This window comes from Cavia porcellus, unplaced genomic scaffold (genome assembly GCF_034190915.1).
Source record: "Cavia porcellus strain 051 isolate PalLab524CR breed Dunkin Hartley unplaced genomic scaffold, mCavPor4.1 scaffold_8, whole genome shotgun sequence".
In the NCBI taxonomy this organism is placed as follows: domain Eukaryota; kingdom Metazoa; phylum Chordata; class Mammalia; order Rodentia; family Caviidae; genus Cavia; species Cavia porcellus.
This window is the reverse complement of record NW_026947491.1, coordinates 21701487-21712907: the sequence shown is the minus strand read 5'-3', so window position 1 is coordinate 21712907 and position 11421 is coordinate 21701487. Positions and strand designations below refer to the sequence as shown.

The 11421-nt window shown below is 44.8% G+C and overlaps 2 long non-coding RNA genes and 1 pseudogene across 2 annotated transcripts; 1 reads left to right on the top strand and 2 right to left on the bottom strand.

Annotated features, from left to right (window-relative positions):
- Positions 1-1383: 1383 nt before the first annotated feature.
- On the bottom strand, positions 1384-2939 carry LOC134477258 (uncharacterized). Its single transcript, XR_010049180.1, has 2 exons — positions 2777-2939; positions 1384-2019 (listed from the first exon to the last, which is right to left on the bottom strand). It is a non-coding gene; the product is annotated as an uncharacterized LOC134477258 (long non-coding RNA).
- A 1537-nt stretch (positions 2940-4476) lies between these two features.
- On the bottom strand, positions 4477-4881 carry LOC134477257 (uncharacterized). The gene is made up of 2 exons (XR_010049179.1): positions 4765-4881; positions 4477-4666 (listed from the first exon to the last, which is right to left on the bottom strand). It is a non-coding gene; the product is annotated as an uncharacterized LOC134477257 (long non-coding RNA).
- Positions 4882-5278: 397 nt separating this feature from the next.
- LOC100731370 (UDP-N-acetylhexosamine pyrophosphorylase-like) lies at positions 5279-6850 on the top strand (annotated as a pseudogene).
- The last annotated feature ends 4571 nt before the right edge of the window (positions 6851-11421 follow it).

Below are 11421 nucleotides of genomic sequence, written 5' to 3'. Positions count from 1 at the left end.
CGCATCTGAGAGATGGGGACTGTGTGTGAGAATTTCAGCTCTTCTCTGCCTTCAGGAGCCATGGATGTGCATGCAAGTGATTTCGTGCTCTTCACTATGTTACGGGTCACAGGAAACTGTAACAATAAGTGTGATATTAGTAACCATGAGGTATATTTGGTTGTTTTAGAAAAATTTACAAATACATGTGTGACTGTTAAATACAGAAATTATTGAAATAAAATAAAATACATCATGGTAGAATCACACGAATCCACTTAGGAAAAACCATGCCCATTGGGAGAATAGAGATTTTCACCTCATTTATTTTCCATTGTTTTCCCAATAGACTGAAAACTGAGAAATGAGTAAAAAAGAGACAACACTTACAGGAGAATGGAGAAGCCGTGAGCAGCAGAGGAAGATCCTCTGCTTCTCATCTGCTGTCCATACTCGGGGCTACAGCAACATGAGGGAGAGCAGGATGACAGAGGTGGGGCCCACAGACACGGGAAGGGTCGGACCCTTGGGTTGAAATCCAGAGAATTCAGGAACCCAGCAAGAATAAGAGAGCCGGGTTGGTGGTGTGGTTGGATGAGGAAAATAGCACGAAGCATTGTAGTCGCCACACCATATGTGTTGGCAAGGCCCTGTCAGGTGGGGAGAAGCAGCAAGGTAGCTGTGCAGCCTCCCCCTTCTCCCACCAGTAACACACACACACATAAGCAATGGGACGGAGTGCAGGCTAAGATGTTACTAACTAAATTAAGGCAGCAACATTTAAATTATTTGATCAACTTTGCAAGCCTGGGACAGGGAGCCTGAGCAACTAATTAGAGGATGAGATTATCTAATACAGTAACAACAGTGAATTGCCCAGTGTCCTAACACTGTTTTATTTTGTTTCACTTTAATGTTCTATTTTTCTTTTTTAAAATAAAATTAAAAAAAAAAACCAAAAAGTTAAGAGAGAGAGAGAGAAATGGAGATTTAGAGGATGGTTTTGTTGTATTTTATACATTTTTTAATTTGTAAGGTGCAAAAGAGAGGCACAGGACCAAGTCCTACTCAGCCCTCTTGTCTAGAAAGAGCACATCTAGGTCCACAGACACTGCCCTGAGTCCAGTCAGGCTGCCCCTCTCCCTCCTCCCCTGAGCTCAGGGTTCCTCATGGTGCTGGGGCTGAGCCTGGGGACCAGGTCTCCTGAGGTGACCAAAGAGGGGAGGGAGCTGTGTGATCTGAGACCCCACAGAGAGAGATGAGAAGGATTTAATTTCCTAATCTGAAGCATTTATTACTGCGTGAGACAGTTCCTCATCACCCTACCTAAACCAGCAGACCCACTTTAGATGGTGAGGATTTGACACTGAAAACAAAATTAACTTCACAAAATGCACAAGTTACTTTGAGATGGGTGCAAGTTTTGTTTACCCATAAGTACAATTCATACACAGGAAATGAAAAAAATCAGTGTTTCTTATGTACTCATGCAATTACATTTAACAGAGAATTTTTCCTTGAACTTTGGTACTTCAATGTGGGTTGGTTCAGGACCTAAAATGTTAAAACAGAAGAGAACCTCAGAATCCCCAGGAAGAGCTCCCTCCCCTGCTTTCTTCTCAGCTCCTGCTTCTGGGCCCTGCACATGATTTTGTCATCTTACACCGACTTCTGCTGGGCATAAGCGCTGCTTCCAGGAGGTTTTGTCTGGGCTCACACTAATGTTCCTTCACTGTGTGTCATGGACAGTAATACAGGGCTGTGTTCTCCCGTTTCAGGCTGCTCATCTACGGATACAGCATGTTCTTGCCGTTGTCTCTGGAGATGATGGATCAGCCCTTCACAGAGTATGCATAGTATGTGCTACCACGAGTACCTATGTATGAGATCCACTGTAGCCCCTTCCCTGGAGCCTTTGGATCCAGCTTATGGCACAGCTTCTGACAGTGAATCCTGAAGTCATGCAGGAGAGTTTCAGGGATGCCCCAGGCTGCACCAAGCATCTCCCAGGCTCCACCAGCTGCTTGTCAGTCTGGACACCTGCAAACACAGGAACATTCTTTTGCTCTACAAAATAAAGTTTAAAGCCAACCTAAGATGCAGAATGAAACCCTGTCTCAAAAAGACACAAGAATAGATAAATAAATAAAATTTAAGAGTCAAACGAAAGAAAATACAAGTTATCTAACGTTTCTCTAAAATCCCATTTTCTTTTTAACAGTGCATGCTGAGGAAATGGGTGAGAGAGCCTGAGTTCAAAGTAGTTGTTTTAAATCCACAGAGCCCTCGGTGATAGGTGGTCACTAAACAGCTGAATATTTCCCGGGCTCTGCTTATTCATAATTAGCCCTGGCTATGGGGCAACTCACTTGGGACACTTCCAGAATCAGCGCGCTATTATTCTTCCTACTTCCAATAAACTCTCTGCTAACATTTTTCCTTTGGTTGCAACCTCATTCTTCAATGCTGTGAGACCAAAAACCTTGTTCCTTCAGTAACATCACTGCAAGTGGAGGAATCACGTGAAAAACTACAGTGATGGTTTGCCCAAATCTCTTGCTCCCTGCCCAGTGGTGCAGACACAGCTGCGCCAGGGCCAACCAAGACATCCTAGGTTAGCAGTGTGCGAGCTAGCACTGTGCACTGGGGACCCAGCACTGTCCCTGCCCGAGCAAAGGAGGAAGTGTTAAGAATGACGACGTAGCACCAAGGACCAGGGAGACCTCGGCGTCTGGAGCTGAGCAGGGAGGCTGTGCACTGCCACAGCTGTTTCCGACCACTTCCCTCCAGAACACACCTGATTTCGTCCCATCCCCGGCTCCCGTCCTACAACGTCACCATTGTGTGGCTTGAGGGTCTCTCGGGAGCCTTCGAATGCAGCGCGCAACCAGGCGATAGTACACAAAACCCGGTCTAGCCAGCAGGGACTCTCAGCAACACCAATGAAGCCCACTGTACGCCATGACACAGGAAGTGCCCGTCCCCTCGGCCCACCTGATTGGGTAGCTCATCCAGGCGCCGCCTTCCTTGCTGATTGGCTCCTGCTCTATTGTCTGACAGCTGAGCTGCCAGAGAAGCAATTCTCTTCTGGACTATGCTCTCCTGTGTAACTGTCATCTCCCCTGACCATATTAGCATTTAAGGGCTTTACTCCTGGCTTTTCAAAGCTTCCCTGGTTTTCTTAATGGACGCGGCGAATTCTTCCGGCAAATTGGTCGTAAACGCTCTCAGAAGATTCCAGAGTCGCTGTCCTATAGAATAATCACTCCCTCATTGCAATAATTTAGATTCCCTCCAATGATGCACTAGGGTTTCATTTCTTCAACATACTTTATTACACTTGCTATTATTCATCTTGTTATTAGTTTAATTATTCGTTGAAATAAACACGTCTAGTCAACTACTGTCTTACGCTGTAAAAATAAATTGCACAGGTGTGGATGGGTCTGTTTCTAGTTATGGGAGAGTAGTGAAGGTATTCTACACATGGTATTAGAGTCAGTGGTTCTTGGTTTACTTTGTCAAGATCATTTTCTTAGATGAAGGAGACGTATTTGATATATTGATACGAAAATTTCAAAAGATGAAGTTCTGTGGTGGATGCACCTTCAGTTCCTGTCAAATATTTCCTGGCAGCTCTTTCTGATGTCCTGCTCTCCGTGCCTTGGATACCACTGGTCTCCTAGCTCCCTTCCTGAGGGACCAGGGCACACATGGGTGGACACTGGTGAGTCCATGGGAGATTTTGTAGGAAGGTCTTGTCTTTCATTCTAAGAAAGTAGATTTAAAAAAACAGATTGGAGAATAAAAACTAGGTGAAAAATACATTATTTAAAAAGATAATTAAATGAGCTCTGAGTTTGATTTATGCAGTTATACAGCACAAGGAATGTAAGATGTAAGTTTTCCAAAGTTTTATCCATTATTAATCTCGGGTTATCTCTCTTCTGCCTCTAATCTAAATACCAAAACTGGTGGTGAAAGAGAACATCAACAAGGTCCTTTTCAATGGAAAAAAGTTTGAATTACTGCCTGTGTGTCCTCAAGTTCCAGTCCTGTGATCACAGAAGACTGATTTGTACCTTCAACAAATACACTTGAACATTTGTACAGATGAGAATATATCTTACTATTGAGTTAAATTTTTACTTCAGGAGCATGAAAGATAAGCACAGACTCATGAATGCAGAATCTCCCGGGAAATACGTCACGTGGACCAAAGCCTCACATCTCCACAGGAAATAATTCTGCTCCATCCTGTGCTCCTGCCCTGCTAGGTGCTGAACTCCGTGTGTCCTGTGCGCCCCCTGCTGGTCCAGAGTACCACAGCAGGGAGGTTTGTGTCAGGGCTCACATTGATGTCCTCTCACTGTGTCTCCTGCACAGTAGTAAACAGCGGTGTCCTCGGGTTTCAGTTTGGTCATTTGAAGATACAGTGTGCTTTTGGAGTCATCCCTGGAGAGGGTGAATCTGCCTTTCACGGATGCAGCGTACTCCGTAGTGTGACTCTTAGCCGCGTTTCTGATTAAACCAACCCACTCTAGGCCCTTTCCTGGAGCCTGGCAGATCCAGTGCATGTAGTAATTGCTAAAGGTGAATCCCGAGGTCACGCAGGAGAGTCTCAGGGACCCCTCAGGTTGCACCAAGCCTCCCCCAGACTCCACCAGCTGCACCTCAGCCTGGACACCTGCAAACACAGAGACATCTTGCTCAGGAAACTGTCACATATGTCTACCATTTATCCCACTCTCTCCCACTAAATATCTCTTGTTCTTCACTGATTACCTTTTAAAACAGCAACAAGGAAAACCCATCTCAGCGCAAGCTCCATTGTGGGCTGTCTGTGCTCAGTCCCGATCCCCGAAAGGAAACACCTGGGACTCCAGGGCTGGGCTCCTCTGCAGAGCTGCAGAGTGAGGGCTGGGCTCCTTTACATTAGGACAGGGAGGCCCTATTTGCATGGCCTCCTGCTATATAGAGAGCTCTGAGGCCGGGAAGTAGAAATCTTCAGTAGCAGATTACATGTAAGTCTGCGGATCAAGTTTGGTGAAAATAATATCATTATGTAAAACAAGAATTTCATGTAATTTTTATGACACTCAAGTCTAATTCATAGCCTTAATTCATTTTTACACATTTAAATACATTATACAGGTGTCAGTTTTTGCTCCATTGTACAAATGTTGAATTCATTACAGAAACACAAGTGAGTGATTCAGTGTGACCAAGTGTTGATACATGGTGTGAGAAGTCCAGGGGAACCAGGTCCTCCCTTGTGATCTGCAGAATAGAGCTGGGCATGTGCAGTGAGATTCACAGAGCCTCTTTCCTGTAGTTAAAATTTGCTCCTATTTCTCTACCTGTAGACTTAATCTGTGCTTCAGGGATGCATCCCCCTGTGCACATCCAGGTCAAGCAGCATTGAGGAAGGCTGTAGGTTGCCTGGGAGGCAGCCTTGATTCAGATCAGGTGAAGCAGGTATGTGCAAATGTATCAAACACCAACCTAAGGATTTAACTAGTTCTATTAGCATGAGAGAGCAGATGCACCAATGAAAACTGCCCCTGGAGAGGCGGTGGCGGTCCTACCAAGACCAAGATCAGTGCCAGGCCTGGGACAGTGACTTTTCCAGATTTCTCAGAACAAAGGAGCAGTTCCCCTGCTAGCAGATGGACAGAGGGCAACAGTTGAAATGGCAAATCCCTGAAGGAAGTGTGATGTGGGTTCACTATCCCATAAGACATTTTCAGATTCCAGCAGAGCATGTCCTGAAGCTACAGCTGTTAGCTAAAGCTATCATGGCTTCAGATGGATCAGTCCATGGTAAATAGGGGCCAGTGGCAGAAAAATAGAAGAGACAAAGGAGTTCTTCATAAAGCACAAGCACTTGGTTGAAAAAAGAATATGTAATCTATTTTTATGAGGGCATGCTGCCTGCTATGAGTTTTAATGGGAAAATTACTTTGGAAGAAAAGCACAAAATTTCTAGGGCCCCAGATGGAAATGTGGTTTTTTTTCAGGCTTTTGCAGCCCAGAATGTGGTGGAGGATGTCGAACAAAAAGGCACCTGGTGCACTTGCATCTGCTATGTGGATGATGTATTGGTTAAAGTGAAGCCAATGGTTATTGAATTCCACGTTGAGAAAGGGCAGACTGTGGAGCAAAGGTGATAGAGGAGAGAACACTACAGAACCAGGTGGAGTGGTTCGTGCGGTGAATGGTGAATAATGGGTGGTAGAATACAGCAAAATTTCCCTGGCAACATCTCAGGTACGGAGCTCAGATGGACAAGTGCTGTTCTGTGTGGGCTGCATCACCAATCACATCTCATTGTCCCATGTCTGAGAGATGCTGTTGGTGTTGATGAACCTCAGCTTCAGCGCCATCTGGCTCACAGGAAGATTCCATCTGTGAAGTACTGGGGTGAGTTAATTATGCCAGACAAGTCATGTGGAATGAATTGCCAAAAGTAGCTTCTGACATCTTCCAGGTTGCAGAGAAGCTTGCGGTGTATGAAGGTTTATTGGAGGATGGATTTTCCCTGCTAAAGGATGCAGACAGTCACAGTGGGAAGGACAACCCAAGTGCTTTGTTGCCCTACACCACTGCTGGGTATGCAGTGCTCACAGGTGGAAATGGTTCTCCCCTTCCAGCGATTCCCCACTTGAATGATGCCAGTGATGCACAGATCCAATGTGAAACCTCTCCTCTTATTTCCTATGCTGGAGAAGAACTGGAAAGTGATGTGGCAGGTAAGGAATTCCATACAGCTTTAATCACTGATGGTGATGGAATCCATGAGCTGATAAAGAATGGCTTACGAGTCACTTACCACGTTCTGACACAACAGGTCACAGCTTTTGATTATTAATAGACCAACTGGGAACCTACAGGACCTGTCCCAGCAGACTAGAGGGAAAACAGTCACAAGGTATTATGCTGCTTGATGAACTCTTGTATCTACTGCAGACACCCAAGGTCCAGATGACTGAGCTTCTGACAGCATTTTCATGGTTCTCAGCTCCCTGAGAGTTTGATTTATGTTTTTTATTGTCTGATTTATTTCCAAGTCAAGGAAAACATTGGCCATCAAGGAAATTTCTTATAGCTTCCATCAAGCTTAGTGAGGACGTTCAAGAACACTTTCCTTGGAAGTGGAAGCCTTTGTTTTGAAATTGTACATAGTAACAATATATTATTGTACTACTTAGAAGGTACTTATGGTAAAAACAGTTCGTTTTATTTTATCAAGCATTAAACTTTCTTTTTCTTCTTCTTCTTCTTGTTTTTTTTTTTTTTTTTTGGCTTTTTCGTTTTTACCAGTACCAGGGATCGAACTCGAGACTGCCTGCTTTCGAGGCAGGTGCCTATGCCGCTGAGCTAAATCCCCAGCCCCATATTAAACTTTCTTAAGAAAATAATTGGACAACAAAATAAACACCTTAAAAAAACTAAGGGGACTGCAGTCAGGTGAGTTGTAATCAATAGTCTTTAAAAAAATTAGTGTGCAACAGACTGTGATATAAAAATTTGAAAAGAAAAAAGAAAGAAACCTCATTCCATGTAAGCATGACACTGCCTCACCAGGGATATAGGAGACTTTTGGGAGCTCTGTGCCTGGGACCACTGAAGGGCATGCAAATCAAACGAAGGGAAAAACCTCTCAACTTTTTCTCCTTATTTGCTGGGAAGGTGCTTCCTTACATCAATGTGTTCTGCATGCCCCCTGCTGTTCCTTGTTTTCCCTGCAGGGAGGTTTATGTCAGGGCTCATGTTTGCATCAAAGCACTGTGTCTCTTGCACAGTAATAGGTGGCTGTGTCTTCCTTGGTGACAGAGTTCAGCTGCAGGGAGAACTGGTTTTTTGCCTGTGTCTCTGGAAATATAGATGCGGCTCTTGAAGGAAGGGCTGTAATCAGTGCCACCACTGATACTTATGTACCCCATCCACTCCAGGCTCTTTCCTGGAGGCTGATGGATCCAGCTCCAGTGATAACCTCTGGTTGTGATGGAGAACCCAGAGACTGAGCAGGTGATTGACAGGATCTTTGAGGGATTCACCAGGCTAGGCCCTTACTCCTGAAGCTGCACCTGAGACAGGACACCTGGAAGCAAGGGTAAAATTCCTATCAGCCACCTGATTTTCTAATCTTCCCATTGACCCATGTCTGACACTGAGCACACTCACCATGTGGACCTGTCACAGGCACAGGGGAAGACCCAGAAGTTTCATATTCTAGGCCACACCTCTACTTTCTGCAGAGATTTTAGAGGTGTCTGAGGAAGGAGCTGTCCATTCCACCAGTTCAAGAGGGGAATTTGAGTCTAGATTTGGGAGACAAATTTGCATTAGGGAGGCTCCTTTTCTTTATGATGGTAACGTACAGGTCAGGATGTCTCTGGTCCTTGTGATGCAGAAAGGAATCTCCTCCCCTGCACTCATGTGGTGTCCACATCTGTGAGAGGTGGGAAGCTGCCTTCCCTGCAGTGGTGGAAGCATGGCCATGACCCCTCCTTCCTAATCCTACACCAGCTTCCTTCAGTCCTGCTCCCTTTTTGTTTCCATACTGACTGTGCCCTCGTACAGGAGCTCTGGTGCTGCTTCCACAGGATGAAGACGAGCATAACTCCCTCCACCTTTCCCCGACCTCTCGCCTCTGTTGTGGTCTGTGTTGCTGGAGAGCTCACTTCACCACCATTAACTTTGTCAGGAGAGGTCTTCCTGCCTCCTGCTCTGAGACACCAGGTCTCACTGATCAGAGCCCACAGAGACTTGAGATGAGGATGTGTGTCCTGTGCCTTCCTCACAGAGAGCCTCACTGGGGGAGGGAAGGAGGTTATCTGTGCTAAGTGTCCCTTCCCTACCTGATCTTGTGTAGGTGCTGGCTATCTTTTCCTTTCTAGCTTCCCCTTCATCTCTTGTTTAGTGATTCCTAAATTCCAAATGCTTATCTAATTACAGTTGTCCCTTTTTGAACAATTATCCAGTAGAAACACTATGCTCATCATGACAATGTACCTAAAATTAAAACTTACCTCTGACTTTCCAATCTTTTTCAGCCAGAAGCCTGCAGTACTTGGTCACTGTTGGTACACTGGGGATTCGGTGAAATGTTTTCCAGTGCAGTGCAGCAAGCACTCTACTGATTTCTTGCCACTCAGTTCCATAGCAAACAGTTTATAAATTTTCTAAGGTTACCACAAAGAGATGGAATCTACCAATGTCATTAATTAGATCTCCCAAATTTATTCCTGTGTGACCTCACATCCTTATCAATTCATCTGTGAGTCAGGAAAGTGGGGCTGAGGATTCCTGAGTGAGTCATGATGGAGATGTGAGCCCAGCTCCATCCCACCTAACTGGGAGACCCTGAGCATGGGGACTGTGCATTCTGACCTCCAGTGTGCAGAGGAGCAGATTCTGGATGAAGGGGTCACTCTGTGTGTCGGACCTCTTCAGCAGGGAGACACAAATGTCCAACATCATCACCACTGCCTTGAGTACTATTTGTCTACTTTGGAAAAGGAAAAGCCCCATGGAAATCTTACCTGTGATCTACAAGACACTTGGTCTGCTGTGCTATTATGTAAAACCTGTGACTGGGATGGGACCCTGCCCTTCAGTGCACTGTCCTTTCAATGCATTGACTGATCTCTATCCATGTCCTCTGAAAATCTTATTTCATCATGTCACTCCCTGGATAGAGACCTCAATCTAGCTTATACACTCTGTTTACATTTATCATTTTTAAAGATATTTTTCATTAGTACATATTTTCAGGATATAATGATTATATTCATCAGGGTTAGTTAGGCAATACAGTATGCTTTTTACCCTTTTTATCTCCTTCCCCAAATCTACTCAATTCAGGTAGCCTGCATGCAGGTAACAGTCCAGTCAATAATAATAAGGAGAAGTAGATTAGCAGGCTGTACATGGACTCTCAGGGTAGGATCAGGTCAAGCAGGTGGAGTTGTTCTGAGTCCTAGTAAGAGAGCACTGACCCTGACATCTAGAAGTAAGTGTGTCTGTACCTCTCTGGGTAGGAACTGGTTCTGATCTTTGATACCAGACCCCTCTACCTCCCTGCTCTGAGGTCATGCTTAGAGTTACTCCTGCATCCACGGTTTTGATCTCTGTTCTGAATTACACGACTTTGATGGATTTGTAGGAAGACAAATATATGCCACAGAGAGAAGAATAAACATTTAGTTATGCATAAGCTCTCATGGTGGGGAGGGGAGGTCACAGGCTCTGGTAAATCCTTGGGAGGCCAGTGAGCATTTGTTCACTAAGGTTAGGAAAGTGCCTTTTTCACTTGTGGGTTTTTAAACTGACAAGCATTGCCTGTAATCTACATTGTGTTACAGTTCTGGTGGGAAGATCCAACAATTAACAGACACTGACACAGGAAGAGGAAGAGGAAAACCCCTGGAAGGTAGCAGTGAGGAGGAAGTTGATATCCAGGGACTAAGGCAGTGGTGGATTTCATAAGTAGGAAGTGAGGATGGCTCACTGATGGATTTCCCTCCATGATGACATGAGAGCATAAACTAAGGGTGGGAGGTGAACTTTGTGAAACACATCTGAGAAGAAATGAGGCTGTTCATAACTGTCAGATCAGGAATTTAGAGACACAGTGATACAGAGGAGCAGCAGTATTGCTGAATAAAGCCCAGCTGAGGTGTGTGGCGAGATGAACACCCAGGAGCTCCATGTTCCTCCTGGTTCCATTCACTACTTTTCTTTTTACAACATTAATGCTAAATTTAAACTCTTACCCGAGCCAGATTTCTAAGCTCTTAATTTGAAAATGGTATCTGCACAATCATGACTCAGAGCAACAGAGATGAATGAAACAGAGGGAAACTCATAAAATATTTCAGATTTTCAGGAATCTCCAGGAAGCTGTAATACAGAAGGTGTAGGGGCGAGGATCAGACACCATCTCGGGGAAGGTCATATTCTCAAAGATGGGGAGGTCCTGGGTAGGAAACAACAGATGCCCCAGAGACATCACATCAAGAAAATGAATTCTCAGTCCTTAACCACAGGACACATCAGTGAGGATGCTGCACCAGATGAGGAACAGAGCAGGGTAAGGAGGTGGAGGTGTGTTAGCTTCCGGGGATGAGTGTGCGGGTGAGGTCCTTGGTCACATCTGACAGATGGGGACTGTGTGTGCGAATGTCAGCTGTGCTCTGCCTTCAGGAGCTATGGATGTGCATGTAAGTGATTTAGTGCTGTTCACTAGGGACCTGGTCACAGAAAGCTGTAATGATAAGAGTGATATTAGTAACCATTGAAGTATATTTGATTGTTTTAGAAAAATTTCCAAATACATGTATGACTGTCAAATGCAGAATTAAATGAGAAAATAAAATGCATCAAGGCAGAATCATGAGAATCCATTTAGGAAAAACCATGAACTCTGTGAGACTG